The sequence below is a fragment of the Labrus bergylta genome, chromosome 18 (assembly GCF_963930695.1).
Source record: "Labrus bergylta chromosome 18, fLabBer1.1, whole genome shotgun sequence".
Classification (NCBI taxonomy): Eukaryota; Metazoa; Chordata; class Actinopteri; order Labriformes; family Labridae; genus Labrus; species Labrus bergylta.
Genome location: NC_089212.1, coordinates 13,035,064 through 13,041,184, shown reverse-complemented (window position 1 = coordinate 13,041,184; position 6,121 = coordinate 13,035,064). Strand labels below are relative to the sequence as shown.

The 6,121-nt window shown below is 43.8% G+C and overlaps 1 long non-coding RNA gene across 1 annotated transcript in view; it reads left to right on the top strand.

The window, feature by feature from the left end:
- Positions 1-4,435: 4,435 nt before the first annotated feature.
- Positions 4,436-6,121, top strand: part of LOC114920140 (uncharacterized) — a 28,528-nt gene continuing 26,842 nt past the window's right edge. Inside the window, exon 1 of the long non-coding RNA XR_010669127.1 lies at positions 4,436-4,614. This is a non-coding gene — a long non-coding RNA (uncharacterized lncRNA). The remainder of the gene's footprint in view (positions 4,615-6,121) is intronic.

Genomic DNA, 6,121 nt, shown 5'->3' with positions numbered 1-6,121 from the left:
AAAGGGAATTTCCACTGCATAATACTGTAACTTAATGGTGTGTACTTAAAGTAAGCTACTTTTGTAATAGACGTGCTCCTTACGCAAATATACGCTTAAGTTAACAGGCTGCTGCTAGCTAACTGGAGTTGTGTGTTATTGTTTCAATAGAAAGTTGATTGTAGCTGCTCTTTAATTCTATGAATGCACCGAAATAGTTTTTGTTTGGTACCTTTAGTAGTGTGCATCTCTAAGCAGGGACCTAGCTGACTACCTCCACTTGCGCTAGAAGTAACAGTAAGGTCACAATACTCACCGTATTTTTAAAAGTATTAGCATGCTAACATTCGCAAATTAGCATTCAAAAGTCAACGGTCGATGTTCATAGGAATATAATTAGCCGAGAGCTGTATAAAAGTGTCACCAAGATCAACTTGTGTACCAAATTTCATTGCACTACATCCATTGGATTTGGAAACATTTAGCTCTAAACTACAAATGTAACAGCTCATGGTGGCACAAGAGGAAGAATTGGTAGAATCTATAGGGATCTAAATTATAATGGCAACACATCCAGTAGGTGATGAGATATTTTAATCTGGACTGAAGAGGTGGACAGACCCAACAGCTGACAGGCCGACTTCACCATCCATAGGGCTGCTCCTGGAGTGACAGAAACCCCACAAGATTTGACAGCGGCCCTGCTGAATACAGATGTTAGTGTGGCTCACAGAGAAAATACTCCCTTGGCTGATGGAGATTATCACTAGATCCCCCACTGTTAATCTTGCGACTGAATGCTGGAGACGGCCGTAGTCATTCGGCCAAGTGTTGAGAGTCGGAGCAATTCTCTCTGCTCACCAGTGGTCCACGGTTACAAATCACATCATCAGCTGTCTGAGCACCAGCAGCCACCTCTTCTCCACCAGATTGATGGTGAAATAGAGGAAAAATCAATGGCTTCCTCTCGTCAGAAAGAGCCAGCTCTGTCATGTTTGGGAGTTTGATGTTACCCTCTCTTACTCTCCCTCGGCAATGGGAAATTGAAAGCTGAGTTTGAACAAGCTGACAGACGTGAACAGACTGAAGTGGCTCAAGTCGATTTAATGACCGAATTCGATCTGCCACTTTCACTTGTGAGGTTATCAGTTCTGCCTTTACAAAACACTTCTAAACCACTGCTGAAGATCACAGTGATCAGGTTGAGTTAGTTGAGTTCCTTTTTAAATGATAGATAGTCTTCAAACCGACTTGTGAGCTCCTGTGTAGGTGACCCTGTGAGTAACAGCAGTCAGCTTCCTTACTAGTTCCCCCCCCCCCCTTGGAGCCCCCTCCATCACTTCATCCTTATCACCGCTATGACACACTGCAACTGTGAAGCCAGGTTTCCTTTCACTGCCTGCTCTGAAATGAGCAAGCATCACTGAGCTTTTTCACTCCGACACATATACCCCTCTTTAATGGAAAATTCAAATACCACATATCAGCTGAATGCAATATTCACTTAGCAAGCGATAACACTGTTGCTTGATGTGTCTCTTGTATCTGGTTCAGAAAAGGCACTGCTCCGTCGTTTACACCCGATCTGACTGTGAAACTTGGTTTGTAAATTCTGGGTGTGTGGCCTGTTCACTCTGCTTCATTGGTGTGTGCATACATGGTCCTCTAGTGTATTTGAGGGGGAGCAGATTTCAGGGCATCTGTGCTTGTCCTGCGGTTTCTCATGTCCTTACACCAGCACCATCCCTTTTCATTTCTGCTGGCATTCTAATCAGAGCGTTACGAGCTGCAGCGGGTGAAGTACGCAGAAAGTTGTGTTTCTTGACAGCCAATAAAAACTGTATAATCTCCCTGATTCAAGTGGCCCATTTAAAAAAAAAAAACACTAACTAGTGCCATCACTCAGACCACCCCTTCCCTTTTTCTTTAATGCTCTTTTTTATTTAATATATAGCCCATGAAAAATGAGAGACTCCCGCTCCGCTGTGTAGATATTTTGTTGCTGATGATGCGAGACGAATTTCCATCACAGCTTTGTTTCCAGCGGGTGAGCGGATAATCTTTTACAGCACAGGGAGGGAGGGCCCTGCTCCCATCAATCTCCGGGGCTTATAGCTGCTGCATGGTTGCCTTACCTGACCACAACGCCTGCACAGTACCACACTAGTGGCCCACTCAGGGTTAGGAGCCAGAAGGGGATATGGCCACACTGAAAGATCACTCAGAGAGCTGCCACAACCCAAACCCCTTCTTAACCTGCAGCACACTTATGTTCCATTATTCCTTTCATTGTTATTATATCATTTTTCTAACAAGGCGTTCGGTTCGGAAAGAGCAGCATTTCTCTCCTGCTGACAGTGGTTTAAAACTATGTGTGCAGCCAGGGGCCTCAGCTGCTCCTTTGTCTACACAGAACCGCTCCAGAGGCTTTTTAACCATGTGCATGAGGTGTTGTAAGGCAAAAGGTTTCAGTTTTAGTCCTGGCATCCTGCCTGGCCAGCCCCCTTGAGAGGGGCGCTGGTGGTCCCCGTGCTGGCGTAATGGCAGCTTGCTCGCTCTCTGCACCCCGCTGCCCTGGCAATCGCCTGCTGTACAGCTCCTTCCCGTGGAGACGCCGGCGCTCTGATTGACAATAATGGGAAGTGGCAGAATCGATGGGAGACAAGAGAGGGGTGCACGTGAAATTCTCCAGGAGCTTCCAGTCACAGACCAGAGGCTCTGGCACCACTCACCTGTCATCCCCGCTGCACCAGGATTAGGGCCTGTGACAGCGAGAGACGCTCGAAGAGGAAGATGCAGTGGTTGTCATCGTCACTGACAGAAAGGAAGTTGTGCCTCTCCTGCACACTTAAGCTACATAGATGTGACAAACTCAAAAATAACAAGTTACTGAAAAGGACTACAAATGTCACTTGTTTTCTTATCAGGAATGCACAGTTACCCCCTTTTTTTCTTCCTTTTGCAGCATGGAAATGTCACATAGGACTCCAGATAGGACTTGGTAAAATCAAGCAAGCAAATACAGTAGACTCTGGGTTTTGGCTCCGTTAAAATAACAGGGAAATGTTAATGGAGGATTGGAATGTCAGATCACTCCTTCTCCCTTTGACAATTACGCCGAGCTGGAAACAGCCAGTTTCTTCAAGTGGTCCATGAAGACCTGGAGGCTGACCAAGCTGCTCAAAATATTTTCTGTCAGATGCAAAAGAGGCCAACATCTTTACCAGGAAAAAAACATTCTTACCTATTTAGACAAGAAACATTAATAATAAATAAGCAATTGATGTAGAGTAACATGAAATAATTAAATCTTTGGGACTACTGGTTGTTGAATTTTTTTTATCTGATTACAGGGATTAAAATAGAATTGCACTTTGTACTTTGTCATGCTAAGTGTGTGTCATTGTCTGTGTGCTGCAGCAGTAGATGGAGGCCATGTGTCGTGACAGCAGGGGCACTGCGTTCTCTAATTGATCAGCAAAAGATGCACATGAAGAAGACGTTAAAGCAAAATGAAGTCATAACAGTGGATTGAGACATTTATTAAGTCAGACGAAAGGCCCTCAGAAACGTTGAGATTGTTTATTGATTTTTGTGTTTTGGCTGGCTGCGCAGGTGTAATCGCTCGTGCTGCCACTGCTGCTGCTACTGCAAAGGCTATGGGGGGGGGGGGGGGGGGGGGGCTCCAGTGCAGCCAAATGTTCAGGTGGAGTGGAGGTGTTGACTTCCTCCTAAAAGAGGCAACTTTAACCAGTAGAACACAGAGCCGTCATTACCCCTGCAGTTTTTTCATCGTTTGTTAAAAGGTCCTGACCTGGTATGATGTCAGTCAGTTAGTGAAGAATGAGGAAGGTTGCTGATATGTTGGTTGCTGCTAAAAGTTGTGCTTTCAAAACATGCTTCAGCAATAGAGTAGCCCGCAGATGTTTACACGGACTGGTTGCAAATAAGCCATTTCTGTGTATGTTCTTCATGACTATGTATAGGCTAAACAATTAAAAAAATCATAGTTCAATAATTGACTTAAATTACAAATAAAACATTTGTTTGTTGCAGATGTATTTAAGAATATAAATAACTGTAAACAACAGTTCCTATTTTATTTCTTAGGGAAATAAAACAACTCTCCCTCCGTACATATATGTGTGTATATGTGTGTGTGTTTTGAGCGGCGCTGCTGAGTGTTAGGTAGAGTTCAACCATACTAGTGACATCAATCTGCCTGTTCTTTATTAGACGGAGCAGTGAGGTGTAACTGACTGCATTGTCCACAGATGGACTGGGCCCCGTAGCACACGGGACCCTGGTCAGCCACCCTGACAATACAATCAATAACCACACACTCATTATGGGAGCCCTGCCTGCCTTCTTGCCTTCCTGCCCCGTGGAGCCTCCCTCCATACTTCACCCTATCTTTAACTCTGTGCTGTTCAATCGTCCAGCATCTTCAGTTAGGTTTTCCTATTTCTTACGTTCATACAGCCTTTTCTTATTCTCTCAGACAACATCAAAGAGGAAAGAGGAACAGACATTCGGACGTCCCAGCTCCAGCTACTCCTCCTCTGCGGTACTCAGAAGTCGGCCGGACAGTGGTGGATGACAGTGATCCAGCATGGAGCCTGGGGCCTATAAATGGTAATGCCCTCCACTTGCCTTCCTCATAAAGCATAATAAAAGAAGGTTATAAATCCTACCAATTAGCTGCGTCCATCAGTCGCCTTAATTGGAGTGTCGTGACTGGCTAGGGGATGACCTTGTGTGCCAGAGAGCCAAGACAGACGATGTGGCCTGGAGGGGGGGCAGATCTATGTGGATGTGGAGGACTCTGGCTTCTTTAAATCAACTGTATCTAACAGGCCATACTGTAGTTAAGGGTCGAGCCATACGGTGGTGGAGTGTTAATGCTGACTGGTCATGTTGATGTCGTCAGTGTTAATTTGCTGGGTTAAATGTGTATGAATATGCTTCTGGCCATCACCTGGTCATGGTTAAACATAAAGGAACAGCACAGCAGAAATGTATGATTCAGGTAAAGAAAATGTTAATGGAAACGTCATTGATGTTTGTGTGTGATGTATTTATATCAGCTTTTTCCTTTACAATTTGTATAAGATTTTTGTATAAGATTTTCCAAACCAGATGGTGGAGTATGAGAGGAGTGAGAAGTTGGTGGACTCTGAGTTATACTATTTAGTTCTCTTGTTTATGCTCCGGGCCTGTTCATGAACTGCCTTGTAAGCTTGTTAGATACAGTGTTTCTTCTTGAATAGGATTCTGTTGGTGTTGGGAGCTTACTGGAGCGGTTTTGTTGAACACACTAAGAAGAGAAGAGAGCTTGTGGATTGAAGTGAACTTGCAGCTTTATGGCCCGCCAACATCTTTGGTGGGAGGGTGAGCAGCTGGAGAATGAAATGCATCAGATGATTGTAAAGAAGCAGTCTTTTCGTTACTACAGCCAGATATCTTGTTTAAGAAGGAAGAGGGACGCCGGTGGTCCCCGTGTAGTTGCCTGTGACTTTCTATAATAGAAATTCATTTGCGTGTTCAACATCAAACACTGACTGTTAAATGAATTAGGCTTACTGCTCATTCAAAAACACATCAACACTGCACCAGGTTACATGTGAAGTAAAACCTTTAGTGTCTTTAGCTGCGTTCTCCCTGACTCCTGAAGGGATTATGAATTACACATGAAATAACTCAAATTTATGATTAGATTATTTGGCCTTTGCTTGAAGTCTCTTACCTGTTTGCCTCTGAGTTTTCTCAATGCCTTGATGAGCATTATCTGCGGCTGCAAAGAGTTTTTATCTTGTTTCATATCCATTAATTATCAATATGTATAATCTATGGTCCTGCAAGGTAATGCATCGATTGCCAGGTCAAACTTTTTAAACACATGCTCCCATGCTGAAATTTTATCATTTAATGATAAGTGTCCCTCCAAAACGGAATAATATTTCAGGAATATTAATAAAAAAAACACTACATGCCGACTTGTTAGAGGTTTTTAGTGTTTGTGAGTGCTGAGTTAATGTCTGTGTCACTGTGTCCGTGGAATGATACTTTAGGCTCGTGTTTGTTAATCTGAGATCGGCACAGAATCCGATATATTAGAGAGGACTAACCACTCACTGATCAT